At 44.6% G+C, this 16063-nt stretch overlaps 1 protein-coding gene across 3 annotated transcripts in view; it reads right to left on the minus strand.

The window, feature by feature from the left end:
* TANC2 (tetratricopeptide repeat, ankyrin repeat and coiled-coil containing 2) overlaps positions 1-12289 on the minus strand; it is a 773447-nt gene extending 761158 nt beyond the window's left edge. For all 3 annotated transcript variants that reach the window (XM_082271257.1, XM_082271262.1, XM_082271259.1), the window contains exon 1: positions 12114-12289. The gene's annotated coding sequence lies outside the window, so the exon portion shown is untranslated. The remainder of the gene's footprint in view (positions 1-12113) is intronic.
* Between the last annotated feature and the right edge of the window lie 3774 nt (positions 12290-16063).

Here is a 16063-nt window from a genome sequence, read left to right on the forward strand (position 1 = left end):
ATAAGGGCCTGCCTGATTGCATACAAATTGAAAATGTTTAGGTTTGAGCTCATATTATATGGTTTTGGTAAATCTAAAAGAAAAAAAAAAAAAAAAAAAATCTATAGAAAATTGTATCCAGCTTTAGTCTGTAGGGTTCAATATTGAGTTGGCCCACCCTTTGCAGCTAAAACAGCTTCAACTCTTCTGGGAAGTCTGTCCACAAGGTTTAGGAGCATGTCTAATGGAATGTTAGACCATTCTTCCAGAAGTACATTGTGAGGTCAGGCACGGATGTTGGAGAGAATGCCTGGCTCGCAGTCTGCGCTCTAATTCATCTCAAAGGTGTTCTATTCGGTTGAGGTCATAACTTTGGGGTGGAGGAACTTGACTGGCCTGCACAAACTCACTCACCCATGTCTTTAATGACCTTGCTTTGTGTACTGGTTCGAAATCATGTTGGAACAGGAAGGGGTCATCCCCAAACTGTTCCCACAGAGTTGGGAGCATGAAATGGTCCAAAAAGTATTGGTATGCTGACGACTTAGGGAGGTTCCCTTCACTGGAACTAAGGGGTCAAGCCCAAGCCCTGAAAAACAACCCCACACAGTCATACCCCCCCCTCCACCAAATGATTTGGACCAGTGGGGTAAAGGAAATTGACTGGCCTGCACAGAGTCCTGACTTCAACCTAACCCTTTTGGGATGAATTAGAGCGGAGACTGCGAGACAGGCCTTCTTGTCTCCATCAGTGCCTGACCTTACAAATGGACTTCTAAGAGATTGGTCAAGCATTCCCATAGACACTCCTAAACCTAGTAGACAGCCTTCCTGAGTTGAAGCTGTTATAGCTGCAAAGGGTGGGCCAACTCAATATTGAACCCTACGGACTAAAGCCCCGTACACACGAGTAGAAATTCGGCCGGGAAATTTCGTCCGACGACCGATCTGCCGATTTTCAGCTTGTTAGTATGGTGCTTCCGACAACCGGCTCAGACTTTTTGGCCGAAAAAATCCTGGTGTGCAGGCTATATAATTTTTGTCGACCGTCAAAACACAACCGATTTTCGTCTCATTAGTGCAGATTTCGATGGGGAAAAATCTTATGAGCAAGACTAGGCATGCTCAGAGATGAAAGAACACAAAGAAAGCAATCCAACACATGACATCACTTCTGAAGTAGAATTCTGTCGTGCGGGAAAATTTGTGTGCAGTCTAGAGCACATTCCAACCAACAGACACAACTATGGACAAAAGACGGACGACTGGTCAGCGGAAATTCGTTGCATGTGTACGAGACTTAAGACTGGGATGCCATTAAAGTTCAAGTGCGTGTAAAGGCAGGCGTCCCAATACTTTTGGCAATATAGGGTAAATCAGTTCTAAAGAACCTCAAGAGTCTAAATCTAATGAAGAGCTTAAAGTTCTAATTCTTCACATACCCCATCATTATCAACCATTCAGAAGGCCAGTTCAACTACTTTCAGACTTATGCCTCGTACACACGTACCGATCGTCGGCTGACCGATCGGCCGTCTTTTGTCCAGGGATGTCCTGTCCGCTGAAAAGTGCAAAAGACTGCACACGAATTTTGTCGGCCAACAACAGCCGACTGCAGAAGTGATGTCATGTGATGGTTAACTTTACGTGTGTTTTTTCTTTTCTGAGCATGCCCAGTCTTGCAAATCTGCTGATTGTCGGCCAAATTCTGTACTGACTGAGGAACAATCGGCCGTTCTGGTGTTGGCCAACAAAAATTTTAATGCCTGCACAACAGATTCTGTTCGGCCGAAAATGCGCTGTGGGCTGTCGGAAGCATCATACTAACAAGCCTACAATCGGCCGATCGGTCGTCGGCCGAATATTTACGGCCGACAATCGGTACGTGTGTACGGGGCTTTACTTTCACACTGCTCAGTTGCAAAAACACTAATGCGTTTTTGCCCCATTTCCAGTGCATTTTCCACCTGTGAGTAAAGGACATGTGACTCAATGAAATGTACCAAAATCACAACTGCGTGTGCATTTTTGCCACGTTTTTCATGTATATTTTCTATCCATTTCAATGGGGAGGTGCGTTTTTGGTGCAGTTTTACAATACCAACCATGTACCAAAAATGCAGCTGGCAGAACTTTAAAAAATACGATGAACCCACAACTGACTAGTATGAGGAGTTCCACAGGTTAATAGTCATGTGTTTTTCTTCTGCTTTAATGAACGCAAAAACTGAAGAAAAACTGATTAGTGTGAAAGCAGTCTCAGACTTAGTTTACACCTTTTTTATTTATTTTTACTAGCAATGGCAGTAATCTGCGATTATTAGCAGGACTGTGACATTGCGGCGGACAGATCGAACCCCTGACATTTTTTTTTTTTTTTTACACTTTTGGAGGGACCAGTGACATTACTACAGTAATCCCTGCTAAACATATGCACTGTTACTGTACTAATGACACTGGCAGGAAAAGGGTTAACACAGTGGTGATCAAAGGGTTAAGTGTGAGCCTAGGGGAGTGACTTGTGAAATGACCATAGAGACCTGTGATCCTATAAAGAAGGATCACAGGCGCTCTGTGATCATTTCAGAGAGAACAGTCTGCTGTGTTTGGAACAGCTGACCGGTGTTCTCTCTCAGCGGGAAGCCCTGCTGCCTAGTGGGGGGCAGCACACGCTCACCCCCAGCACCGCTCCTGCAAACCGACGTACCCATAAGTTGATTTGTGCAGTTGAGCCAGCCTGCCACAGTATATATGCAGCGGGCGGTCGGCAAGTGGTTATAAACTACATTTGCACAGACATTTGTCGGAAACCACAGCTATGTGTGGCTGTGCGAACAGGCCCGAATAGCTGTGGCCATGGACACCTTGTCATCAAACTGTACGGTCTTGGTGGCTGCAGCTAGCCCCTCACACCTGTAAAAGGAGCAGGAATCTGTAGATTCATACCATTCACACTGTGGCAAAACTCCCATGTGAATTTATCCTCAAGGAGTACATAAAAAAAAGTTTATACAATTCAGAAGCTACAGAAATAAAAAACAATTGTGTGCACATACTTCATTTGGAGTGCTTTGTACTGGTCATGCAGCCAGTGACATCACTGGTGCATGTGCTCTGAAGGAACGACCACCGGGGCTGTTCCTTCAGAGCCCTGTGCTGGAAACGGCAGCTTCCATGTAAGAGTGACCTCATTGCAGCTCCCACCAGTCACAGAGCCAGAGTCCTGGCACATGGAAGCAATACAGGTAAAGATAAGAACGCCTGGAGTTCTGAAATATCAGCGCTGGAAGGGCTTTGTTTTAAGGCAAGCTTAACATAATGCGCTAGTATGCGATGCATACTAGCACATTATGACATTCCCTTGCAGTGTCCCAAAAAAAAAACAAAAAAAAAAACAAAAAAAAAAAACATCCAGCGGTTTACAACCGATTTAAGCTTTGTGTCATTCAGTAACTGCTTGCTCATATCAGGGATACAGGAAGACAGATAAACAGTCTGCTGGACCATGGCATTACACCCACAATCTGATGATCACAGGTGCATTGCTTTACAGGCTCCTGATTAGAAAAAAAATAAATAAAAAAAATAATAACTAAATGCATATTTTTTTACCTGCAAAAAAATTGTGCATTTATAATATTTTTTTGAAAAGGTGAACTTATCCTCTAATTTTAATGTGCAATCAGCAACCTTGCATAACAAATGTTGAGAGAAATGAGATTACAAAATAAGCCCCCTACAGATTGCATTCTGTTCAGTGAATTATAATTATTCTCATCATCATTCTTTCAGACCTTCTTCATAAGGTGGTCTCCAGGTCACTGTTAAGAATCCCAGGTGGAATACTTCACACATACATTAAGCTGCTTCTTATCAGCCCAGGAGTGTTCCAAACTAGAAGTGAAGAAATTACAAACACAAGTGACTCGGCCTGAAATGTAGAGGAGAAGTAAATTGCCAATCTGGCCTTATTCACATGGAGCGTACAATACTGTACTCCCATGCCGAGCAGTATTTACCAGCAAGGGGAAGCACAGATGTTCCATGGATCCCATGCAGGAGGTCCCATTGATGTATATTGGGACGCAGTCACTGCTTCCAGTAGGACATCCGTGTGGGTGCGTGTTCCAAACTCACAGTCTGCATTTGGGGACATGCACCTGAACTCACACCAAAACTGCATGAACATCTAATTTTAATGCAATTCCTTTGAAGTCTATGGAGCCAAAAACGCACTGTGCTACGTGTGAAAAACTCCCTGCATCTTTCCAAGAAAGTGCAATGCAAGATGTGAACAGGACCCATAGAAAATAAAGGTTAAATGAATTGTAGTGCATTTCACTGAGCAGGCAGATGACAGCTCCATCTCCGCTCTGTGTGCAGAGAAAGAGCTGTCAGATCCCCGCTGTCCTCTATGGGGAGAATGGATGAGAACGAACCGCCTGTCCGTTCTTATCCGATCCAATCCTCCAGACAGATGGAAAATAGGGTTTCCATCCGTCCGGATTTCACGGACAGGATCGGAATAGGATAGCAGCGGGTGTCGGCGGAGATGTCTCCACTGACATCCGCTGCCCCATAGGGATGCATGGAGCATCCAATCAGTTCCGTCAGAAAAATTGACAGGCGGATCGCATCGCCCGTGTGAAAGGGGCCTGCATGTGTTGAGCCTCCTTCCCGCTGGCTCTGCTTTACCATTTACAAAGCACAGTCTGTGATTATATATTATATGAGCATTCCATGTATTTTAAACATGTTGTTTACCTGTAACACATCCCTTGTGTAGGACACCCTAAAACCCAGAGACTGCAGCTAAGTGCCGCCATCTTTGACCTTTGCGGCACCTCCAGCCCCAGCAGACACAGACCTGTCCCTCAAGTGAAACTATAGTATTCTTAGATTGTAAGCTCTAACAAGCAGGGATCTCTGATTCCTACTGTATTAAAGTGTATTGTAGCTGTACAGTCTACCCTCAAGTAGTAAAGCGCTGCGTGAACTGTCGGCGCTATATAAATTCTGTATTCTAATAATATTCCCTTCCCTGGCTGCCGCATGTGAGGAGAGGTTGAGAAACTGGCCAGCGCAGACAGTAGTTAGACACTACCAGAAGAGGAGAGGACTTTGACATGCAAGGAAGGAGGGGACTGTGTTAGGGAGTTTGCTTTAGTGAAGTAGTCAAATTGTCCAGCAAGTTTAGAGACACGCTGCAAGCAAACAAAATGTGCTTATGGAAAGAAAAACATTGCAATTAAGTATGGCCAAAACGCTTTTAGTCCTACTTCTCCTGTGGGTCAAAGGAGTGCACCTGGTTCTGCCCTCCTGAGACCCATATCAAGCCCACTTGACGTCACTTTTATGTCGGGATCCACCCAGATTCCTGACTGGTAGCTGGCACAGCGTCATGCCGCTGAAAGCCTGAGTAAGCTGCTCCCACCCCCTCTCCAGCCCTCTCCCGTGAGTGGTGGAGAGGCAGGGCAGAGAGTCGTGACTGACAGTCACCGCTCTCTACTCACTAAAGACTGAGAAATGAGCGATCAGTGGTCATGTGATTGCTCAGCTCTTGGTCTTAGGCCGGTGTTCCGTGAGAATTACCTACCCGTGAGAAAAACCTACCCCTCGTCACTTCCGGTGCACGGCACTGTATGTAATGCAGCGGTTACATTAAAACAGCTGTGCTGCAATACGAGTCATCTCCGCTCCTGTCCCTGTCACTTCCCTGATCTCAGCTAGTAAATATAAAAGCGGCGGCGGGTGTATGAAAAGATAAATGACGGAGCCGACAGCCGCTTTTATATTTACTAGCCCAGATCAGGGAAGTGACAGGGACAGGAGCGGAGATGACTCGTATTGCAGCACAGCTGTTTTATGTAACCGCCGCGTGGGTAGGTTTTTTTTTTAACGGTACACCGTGATCTTTTCATACGAGTGCGCATGCGCACTAGTCAGCTCCTCAGCTGTTCCATTAGGTATCCGGGGCTGTGAGCATGCGCAATGCTGCGCTGCTCAGCTGTTCCTGGCCGGAAGTGATGAGGGTAGGTTTTTCTCACGGGGTAGGTAATTCTCACGTTAGACCGGTGGTGTATCCGCCTAGGTGGGTATGTTTGTTTGTTTTTGCACTCCCTTACTTCTCTTAAGTTGGGCATTTGAAAATACTTGTTTTTGTGCAGTTACCTGGAATTGTTTTAAGTTAGTGATGGTGATCCTCTTCAGTTCTTAAAAAGATCCCAATAATGCAGATAAAAGACCACCCACACGTTTTGGATAACCTTTTACCACAAAGACCCAATTCCAGCTGTGGCTCCAAATGGTCTTCAAGCTGATACATTGCTTAAATTTGTCTAAATAAATTGCACTGGAAAGGGATTTGTTGGTGGCGCTGGCGATTTTGCAATCATAGATGAAATGGGTACAGAGGGAAAGAATTAAGGGCCAATTCTTAAGCTGTAAACGAGCAGGGCCCTCTTATTCCTACTGTATTAAAGTGTATTGTATTTGTACTGTCTACCCTCAAGTTGTAAAGCGCTGCGTAAACTGTCGGCGCTATATAAATCTTATATAATAATATTAATTTAGATTTGTGTTGTGTGTTAACTTGTGCTATGTCACATGCTTACATGCACCAAACATACCTCCTTATTCTTATTGCCCTGTGATCCATTTTTCAGGAAATTATTTCTTACTCGATGTTCACACCTATGCGTTTTTGGTGAGTTTTGCAAAAACGCACTACAGTCCATTTAACATGGTTTCCTATGGATGTAGCTCACATCTGTGCGTTTTGCTGGCTGCATTTTTTTTGAAAAAAATTGTTTTTTCCTCTGCAGCAGATTGCGTTGTGTGTGTAATAGACTTTAATGGAGCAGTCTTCAAGTGTTACATTTTGATGAGTTTTTTTTCTCTTTAATACACTGTGTATAGCTGTTTGCTAAGGAGCGGGCCGGGAAGCTGGCCGCAGCGTCCTTTACAACCGATGAGTCATCAGCTGTCAGTGGGGTTTTCTGCTGACAACTGAATATAGAAAAAAGAATTGTCAGCAAAAAAATAAAATGGCCCGGGGTTCCCCCCCCCAAATCTATATCAGGCCCTTCGGGTCTGGTATGGATTTGGAGGGTAACCCCACGCCAAAATGAGGAAAAAATGGCGTGGGGTCCCCCCTAAAATCCATACCAGACCCTTATCCAAGCATGCAGCAGGAGGGTTGGGCAAGCAAGCGACATGACCTGGTGGGGGGGCTTGGTTAAAGGCAGCTTCCAGATTCTGATAAGCCCACAGACTGGCTGTGGGGAAGAGGCCCTTGTCCCCAAAGCATCCCCCCATGTTGAAGGCATGCAGCCTGGTATGGTGCAGGGGGGGGCTCATTAATTGTCCCCTCCCTTTCCTAACCTACCGGGCTGCATGCTCAGATAAGTGTCTGGTATGGATGTTGGGGGGGGGGGGGGACCTCCAAATCTGTACTAGACCCCAAGGGCCCGATATAGATTTGGTGGGGGGGGGGTACCACACTGCTTTTTTTGCTGGCAATTCTTTTTTTTTTTTACATTTAGCTGACTCAGTTGTTAAGGACGCGGCGGCTGGCTTCCCAGCCCACTCCTTAGCAACCAGCTATACACAGTGTGTTTAAAGAGGAGGAAAAAATGCATGAGAACTGCATGCAAAAATGTGGGTTAAAAACCCAAAAAGCTCCACAAAACGTGCCTGAAAAACCGCATCGACCACATAGATGTGAACCTAGCCTTAGGCTGGCCATACACTATACAATTTTCTTATTCATTTTCCTTTAGATTTACCTATAACTATGTAGAGCAAGGGCCTGCCTGACTGCATACAAATGGAAAGTGTTTAGGTTTGACCCTAGATTACATGGTTTTAGTAAATCTAAAAGGAAAGTTGAACAAGAAAATTGTATAGTGTATGGCCAGCCTAAAGCCCCGTACACACGTACCGATGGTCGGCTTACAAATGTTCCTCTTTTCTCCCCGGGATGTCGGTGTCTGCTGAAAAGTGCAAAGACAGCACAAGGACAGCACAAGAATTTTGTCCGCCGACTGCAGAAGTGATGTCATGTAATGGTTAACTTTCCCTGTGTTTTCTATTTTCTGAGCATGCCCAGTCTTGCAAATCTGCGGTCTGTCGGCCGAATTGTGTACTGACAGGCGAACAATCGTCCGTTCTGGTGTCGGCATACAAATATTTTCATGTTTGCACGAAAGACTTTTGTCCGCGGATTGTGCGCAGACATCTGTCGGAGGCACCATACTAACACGCGTACAATCGGCAGATCCTTCGTCCACCGACGTTTGTATGCCGACGATCGGTACGTGTGTACGGGCCTTAAGTGTGTTTTTCTGCCTCCTTGTAACGTCTTCTGTGAGATCCTGAACGTCCCTTTTCCCTCCTACTCCTGTTTGGTACAAGCAGTGCATTTTTGTTGTACTGCCCTATACATGCTACAAATCCCACTAGTCCCTAGTTCATCTTGGGCGCAAGCAAGAGGGTAACATTCCAGCAAACAGTGGGACCATGCAAAGTGAGTCTGAGAGCAGGAGGAGGCTGACAGCAAAAGAAGGTATATTTTTGTCCCCTATGTGATAAGAACTTTAAGTGAAAAAAAAAAAAAAAAGTTTCAGCTGACCCCCAACGTGTATGCATACACAAGCGTTAGTGTTACCTATCAGGGGGCACCTACAGACGAAAACATTGCCTGCAATATACGTTACATATTGCCACGCACGCTGGAGTGAGAGCAATAATTCTCAGGCCACCATTCATGGTTAACTCTAAACGTATGACCTGTAGGGGCTTTTGAAGCATCACTAATTTAAAAATACAGGGTAATGAAAATGCCCTAACAAATAGCAACACGTGTTGGGAGAGGGCTTTTGAGAATGAATGACACCACAATGCGAGCCTTGCCACAAGGCACAGATATAACTTGGCCCTGATGGTTAATATAGATATTGGCAGAATCAAGCAAATTCAAAACCGAAAGACTGAAATGTAAAGATCAAAAGTACCCTGAAAATCTACCCATTTCAATAAACAAAATGGTCATTGTACTAGAACAGTGTACACAGAAAAAAGGTAACAAAAAGCATATATCGAGGAATTCAGTAAAGAAAACTAAGAGGCTCACAAGTACAAAAAAAAAAAAAAAGAATTTGGATATTGTCACAAATAATGAACATCGTACAAAAAATATACAATATAAAATGACAAAACATTCATTTCCACTTGTTGCATTTGTGTGTCATTTATACATCACGCACATTGTATAATTATTTGAATGTTCAATACATAAAAAAAAAAATAGAAAACAATAAACTGCATCAAAGTTCTCCATCCATTAGACTCCAAGTGTTGGCTAGCACTATCATTCACATAGCCATATCCAGGAACTGGAGAATGCTGAGTGCTGACAGCGCTGTGTAAACATGCAGGCCATACCATCCAAGTATGAAAACCTACAAGTGATTCCCAGGGCGGCAGGGTGACACAGAATACTACACACTCTGACACATGTTCCTTGTCACACGCAGCCTCACAAGTTCCTCCTCTTTATAGAAAAGAACCCAATACAACGCACTGCATCTAGATTCTGTACATCCCTGATCTGCAATGACCTGTGCATGGTTAGAAAGAGATTCATGTATGATCTTCTGTACCTCTGCCCAGACCTTGTGTAACCACACTATTTCTGAAGAAAGTTTTGCATCCAATTGGGTAAATGTAACATACAATGACACACAGTAAGGCAGGTCACTGCATGTGGATATGTCACATAGGGAAAACAGTCATACAGAATACTGCAGAGCCCCACACACAGCACTGCAGAGCCCTGACCACTGACATTCATAAAGCAGCCCTACACTTTGTAGCACATTGTAACAAATGCTAGACATTTCCTATGATGTTTATTTTTTTGTAACAAACAAAGCAATTGAACATTTCCTACAAAGAAACACATTCCTGCATGATACACCGACAGCAATACATTTGCTGCTATTCACCCTGCACACACACAGGTTTCCACACTGCAAGCCTGTCCTATAGGTTGTGTACAATCATATGGCTTTAAAGCCGGTCCTATAGGTTGTGTACAATCATATGGCATTAAAGCCTGTCCTATGGGTTGTGTACAATCATATGGCATGAAAGCCTGTCCTATGGGTTGTGTACAATCATATGGCATTAAAGCCTGTCCTATGGGTTGTGTACAATCATATGGCATGAAAGCCTGTCCTATGGGTTGTGTACAATCATATGGCATGAAAGCCTGTCCTATGGGTTGTGTACAATCCTATGGCATTAAAGCCTGTCCTATGGGCTGTGTACAATCCTATGGCATTAAAGCCTGTCCTATGGGTTGTGTACAATCATATGGCATTAAAGCCTGTCCTATGGGCTGTGTACAATCCTATGGAAGTAAAGCCAGTCCTATGGGCTGTGTACAATCCTATGGAAGTAAAGCCAGTCCTATGGGCTGTGTACAATCCTATGGAAGTAAAGCCTGTCCTATGGGCTGTGTACAATCCTATGGAAGTAAAGCCAGTCCTATGGGCTGTGTACAATCCTATGGAAGTAAAGCCAGTCCTATGGGTTGTGTACAATCCTATGGAAGTAAAGCCAGTCCTATGGGCTGTGTACAATCCTATGGAAGTAAAGCCAGTCCTATGGGCTGTGTACAATCCTATGGAAGTAAAGCCTGTCCTATGGTCTGTGTACAATCCTATGGAAGTAAAGCCGGTCCTATGGGCTGTGTACAATCCTATGGAAGTAAAGCCTGTCCTATGGGCTGTGTACAATCCTATGGAAGTAAAGCCAGTCCTATGGGCTGTGTACAATCCTATGGAAGTAAAGCCAGTCCTATGGGCTGTGTACAATCCTATGGAAGTAAAGCCTGTCCTATGGGCTGTGTACAATCCTATGGAAGTAAAGCCTGTCCTATGGGCTGTGTACAATCCTATGGAAGTAAAGCCTGTCCTATGGGCTGTGTACAATCCTATGGAAGTAAAGCCAGTCCTATGGGCTGTGTACAATCCTATGGAAGTAAAGCCAGTCCTATGGGCTGTGTACAATCCTATGGAAGTAAAGCCTGTCCTATGGGCTGTGTACAATCCTATGGAAGTAAAGCCTGTCCTATGGGCTGTGTACAATCCTATGGAAGTAAAGCCTGTCCTATGGGCTGTGTACAATCCTATGGAAGTAAAGCCAGTCCTATGGGCTGTGTACAATCCTATGGAAGTAAAGCCTGTCCTATGGGCTGTGTACAATCCTATGGAAGTAAAGCCTGTCCTATGGGCTGTGTACAATCCTATGGAAGTAAAGCCTGTCCTATGGGCTGTGTACAATCCTATGGAAGTAAAGCCTGTCCTATGGGCTGTGTACAATCCTATGGAAGTAAAGCCAGTCCTATGGGCTGTGTACAATCCTATGGAAGTAAAGCCTGTCCTATGGGCTGTGTACAATCCTATGGAAGTAAAGCCTGTCCTATGGGCTGTGTACAATCCTATGGAAGTAAAGCCTGTCCTATGGGCTGTGTACAATCCTATGGAAGTAAAGCCTGTCCTATGGGCTGTGTACAATCCTATGGAAGTAAAGCCTGTCCTATGGGCTGTGTACAATCCTATGGAAGTAAAGCCTGTCCTATGGGCTGTGTACAATCCTATGGAAGTAAAGCCTGTCCTATGGGCTGTGTACAATCCTATGGAAGTAAAGCCAGTCCTATGGGCTGTGTACAATCCTATGGAAGTAAAGCCTGTCCTATGGGCTGTGTACAATCCTATGGAAGTAAAGCCTGTCCTATGGGCTGTGTACAATCCTATGGAAGTAAAGCCAGTCCTATGGGCTGTGTACAATCCTATGGAAGTAAAGCCTGTCCTATGGGCTGTGTACAATCCTATGGAAGTAAAGCCAGTCCTATGGGCTGTGTACAATCCTATGGAATTGCAGTGTATCCTATGGGTACAATCATACATGAGAAGTAGATTGCTCCATGTGCCTTGATGCAGGAGGCTGTGTGTACAGATGAGACATGTACCTTGCTGTAGAGGAATACATGTATGATGTATAATGTGAGTAGTGGAGAGGTGTGATCTATGGTGACCCATGCAGTGTAGAATGGTGCTCGCTCTCACCTGTCTCAGCCTGCACCGTCTCTTCTGGCAGCTCGGTCCTGCCTCTTCCCCCAGGCCGGCTCCCTCCGCACAACGGGAACCGGCCCTGGCCGTATGACAGCCGCCTCCTCCTGAGCCCTCCCCCCGGAGCCTCGCCCTCCTCTCTCTCCTTATCTCTCGGTTCCGTATACACGGCCCGAACAGAGCCGCCGACACTGGGAGACCACGCCCACCGCCTCATTACACATGCAGAAGCCGTGTTCTCTGGCCACGCCCACCCACTGATTATCTATTAATGAGACGGCCACACAGGTCACACCCAGCTCCTTATTTATCCACAGTGAGGATCTATAGAGCTTCCATTCACCAGAGACAGGGGAGGGCTAAACACAGCTGATCGATAGGGAACCATACTAGACCGGGTATGCAGATCACAGCACACACTCACCGGACACTTTATTAGGTACACCTGGCTGGGGTGCCTTCAGAACTGCTTTCATTCTTCATGGCATGGATTTAACAAGGTGTTGGAAACATTTCTCTGAGATTTTGGTCCATATTGATAGGATAGCCTCACACAGTTGCTGCAGATCCATGATGTGAATCTCCCTTTCCACCACATCCTAAAGGTGCTCCATTGTATGAGATCTGGTGAGTGTGGAGGCCATTAGAGTACAGTGACCTCATTGTCATGGTGAAGAAACCAGTGGTGAGATGATTGGAGCTTTGTGACATGGTGCATTATCCTGCTGGAAGGAGCCATCAGAAGATGGGGACACTGTAGTCATAAAGGGATGGACATGGTCAGCAACAACACTCAGACCCTGGTGTTTAAAGCGGTAGTATCCCGCTATTTTTAACTTTTACCTACAGGTAAGCCTATAATAAGGCTTACCTGTAGGTACAATTAATATCTCCTAAATCAGCACGGTTTAGGAGATATTTGCAGTGCATGCAGCCGCTCACGCGAGTGGCGCATGCGCTCTGAAGGTCCGGCGGACCTTCAGCTTCCCTTGCCGGGAGCTTGCCAGAAAATCACTCCTGTGCGCATGCGCGGGAGTGACGTCATCGCGGCTCCGGCCAATCACAGCGCCGGAGCCGCCGAACCCGGAAAAGACACTGTGGGATCATGTCAGCGCCCGCAACGGTGTCCGTGTTGGGGCTTCGTTCTAAGGTAAGTAATTCATAATGAGCTAGTATGTGATGCATACTAGCTCATTATGCCTTTGTCTTGCAGGTTTTTTTTTTTTTTTAAATATATATAATGTTTGGGGGTTCTAAGGGCTCTTTCACACGGTCCGCTTCCGTAGGCAGATCCGTGCTACTCAGCGGGGATCGTTCCGCGATCCCTGGTGAGCCGGCGGATGACGGCTCCGTCTCCACTTGCAGTGGGGAGAGGGAGGTGTCAGAGCCCCCGCTGCTCTCTATGGGGAATCGGATGAGAGCGGACCGCCTGCCCGCTCTCATCCGATCCGATCCCCAGGACGGATGGAAAATAGGGTTTCCATCTGTCCGGATTTCACGGACAGGATCGGATGCGGATGGCAGCAGGTGTCAGCGGAGGTGTCACCGCTGACATCCGCTGCTCCATAGAGCTGCATGGAGGATCCGATCAGATCGGCCTAAAAAACTGACAGGTGGATCTGATTGCACCGTCCGCGTGAAAGAGCCCTAAGTAGTTTTCTAGGAAAAAATACGGATTTTAACTTAAACAAAAAGTGTCTGAAATAGGGCTGGGGCTTAAGTAGTTAAGTGGGCTTGACTTTCATGGGTTTATCCATTTGGATAGACTGCCTTTATACCATTCCATATAACTCCAGTCTGAGTCACAGTGCCTATTTGCGCTAATCATTTTTTCTGATACAGTATCTGTAGTTGACATTTCATTTTAGTTTTTTTGGGGGGGGGGGGGGACTCCTCTTTAAGGAGGCTGTACAATGAGAGTGTGTGTGTTTGTGGTGAGCATACCTCTAAAGCAAGCCGTACACAATACAAACTAATTGTGCAATCTCTCTTGCCCTTGTTCACATGCAATGCTTCGCACAATGTCAAAGCTGCATATCAGTGCGACTTCAGGTCCCATTTGAAAGACCTCTGTGCAGCTTCATAGACAGGTCTATGCAAGTCGCACCCAAAATTGCCAAAAGGAGTGCAAAGTTTAGTGTCCTAAGGATTTGAATGCTGATAATATGGTGCAGCTTGTTCCCATGAAAAATGTTTTTCTGGTGTAAAGGGGGGCTTTGACTTGCCAAAACTATTTAATATGAGCTCAAACCTAAACCATTAATTCAACTAATATGAAATTGGGCCGGTCCCTTCACTACATAATTGTTGGAAGATCTAAAGTAGGTTTGATTGTATAATGTGTGATCGGCCTAAGGCTTCTTGCACATGATACTCCTGTTTGCGCATCAACTTTTTCAGACTATTTTTTTGATGTATTTACACGCAATTTCACGTATATGCATTCACTCAATTTCACACAAATGCGCAAACGCATTCTCTGTTCTTGTTCCACACAGTGTGGTAATGGGCATTTGCTCACATTTGTTTACATAAGGTGTAAATTACCAAAAAAGCTGTTTTTTTTTTTTTTTTTTTTTTTTTTTTTTTAATATATATATTTATTTATTTTTATTTTTTTACTACAGAACGCACAGCGCTTGTTTATGCGCCTGTGTGTGTTGGCACATTACAATTAACGGACTGCATTTTAGCTCCGTTTAAAAAAAAAAAAAAAACAAGGGTGCAAGAGGCCTAAAGCTGACTACACACTATACAATCTGATTGTATAATCTACTCTAGATTCACCATTAACTATGTAGTGCAAGGGTTTGCCATATTTGATATTAGTTTAATTATATATTGTTTAGGTTTGAGCTCATATTGCATAGTTTGATGGAGTCAAAGAAGATTGTACAATCAGATTGTATAGTGTATGGTCAGCCTAAAGCCTCGTACACCCTACTAGGTTTTTTTTTTTTTTTTTTCCAACCCAACGGGCGATTAAAAGGACACAAAAACCTGACCGCTCAGGTCAGAGCCGCTGTACTAACAATCTGATGTTAGTACAGTGATGTCCCCTGCTGAGCTATTGTGTTCCGACAGGGGGACCCCAGATGGCCAGAACACTGTGGCAATTGGCTGAGGGGGAGTCGGTTGGCAGACCTTTCTCGGTCATGAGCTTTTGACAGAAGCTGGCCCAATTGCCGTACACACGGGCCCAATGTTCTATTGAACCGACCAACATTGGGCCCCTGTGTACTAGGCTTAAGGGTTACCATACACATTCCAATCTGACCATACAATCTTTGTACAATCAATTTAAGATTTAGCAAGTGTATGTAATATAAAACACTCCATCTACTACTTAGGCAAACCCTTGCATGACATAGTTGTTCATAGGTATATAGAAAATTGTACAATCAGATTGTAACATGTAGTGAGTGTAATTGGTTGGACAGGCTGCCATACACACAGCCAAATCTTTCTATTGACCGCGTATGATATTCAGCCCATGTGTATGGGGCTTAAGGGTGATCATACAATCTTTTAACCTCCCCCAAACTATACAATACGAGGACTGATCTAAACAGCACCTCAGTCTGCACTCATTGTGAAGACCTATGAAGCTGGTCATACGGTAGTGGATTTGCAAACGCACATTTATATAAAAGTTCTCATCAGTACGTTGGATGACTTGGCAGATGTCTTTTGAAAATACTTTAACATTTAAATTTAATCTTTGCATTCAATTTTGAAATTAATAGAATAGAATTTCCCAAACAAAAAACATTAACTGTTAGAAATGTGTTTTTAGAAAACCTTCTCCATTCTGCTCCTTTAGAATTTTCTTGAGGACAAAAGTGAACACCAATTTGACTCCAGTAACCACCGGAAAAATCAAACCAACAACTTTTTTTTTGTGTAATGCTTACCCCCATTGGAAATGATGGGTCCTCTGTTCTGCC

This window comes from Pelophylax lessonae, assembly GCF_965119305.1.
Source record: "Pelophylax lessonae genome assembly, chromosome: 11".
Taxonomy (NCBI): domain Eukaryota; kingdom Metazoa; phylum Chordata; class Amphibia; order Anura; family Ranidae; genus Pelophylax; species Pelophylax lessonae.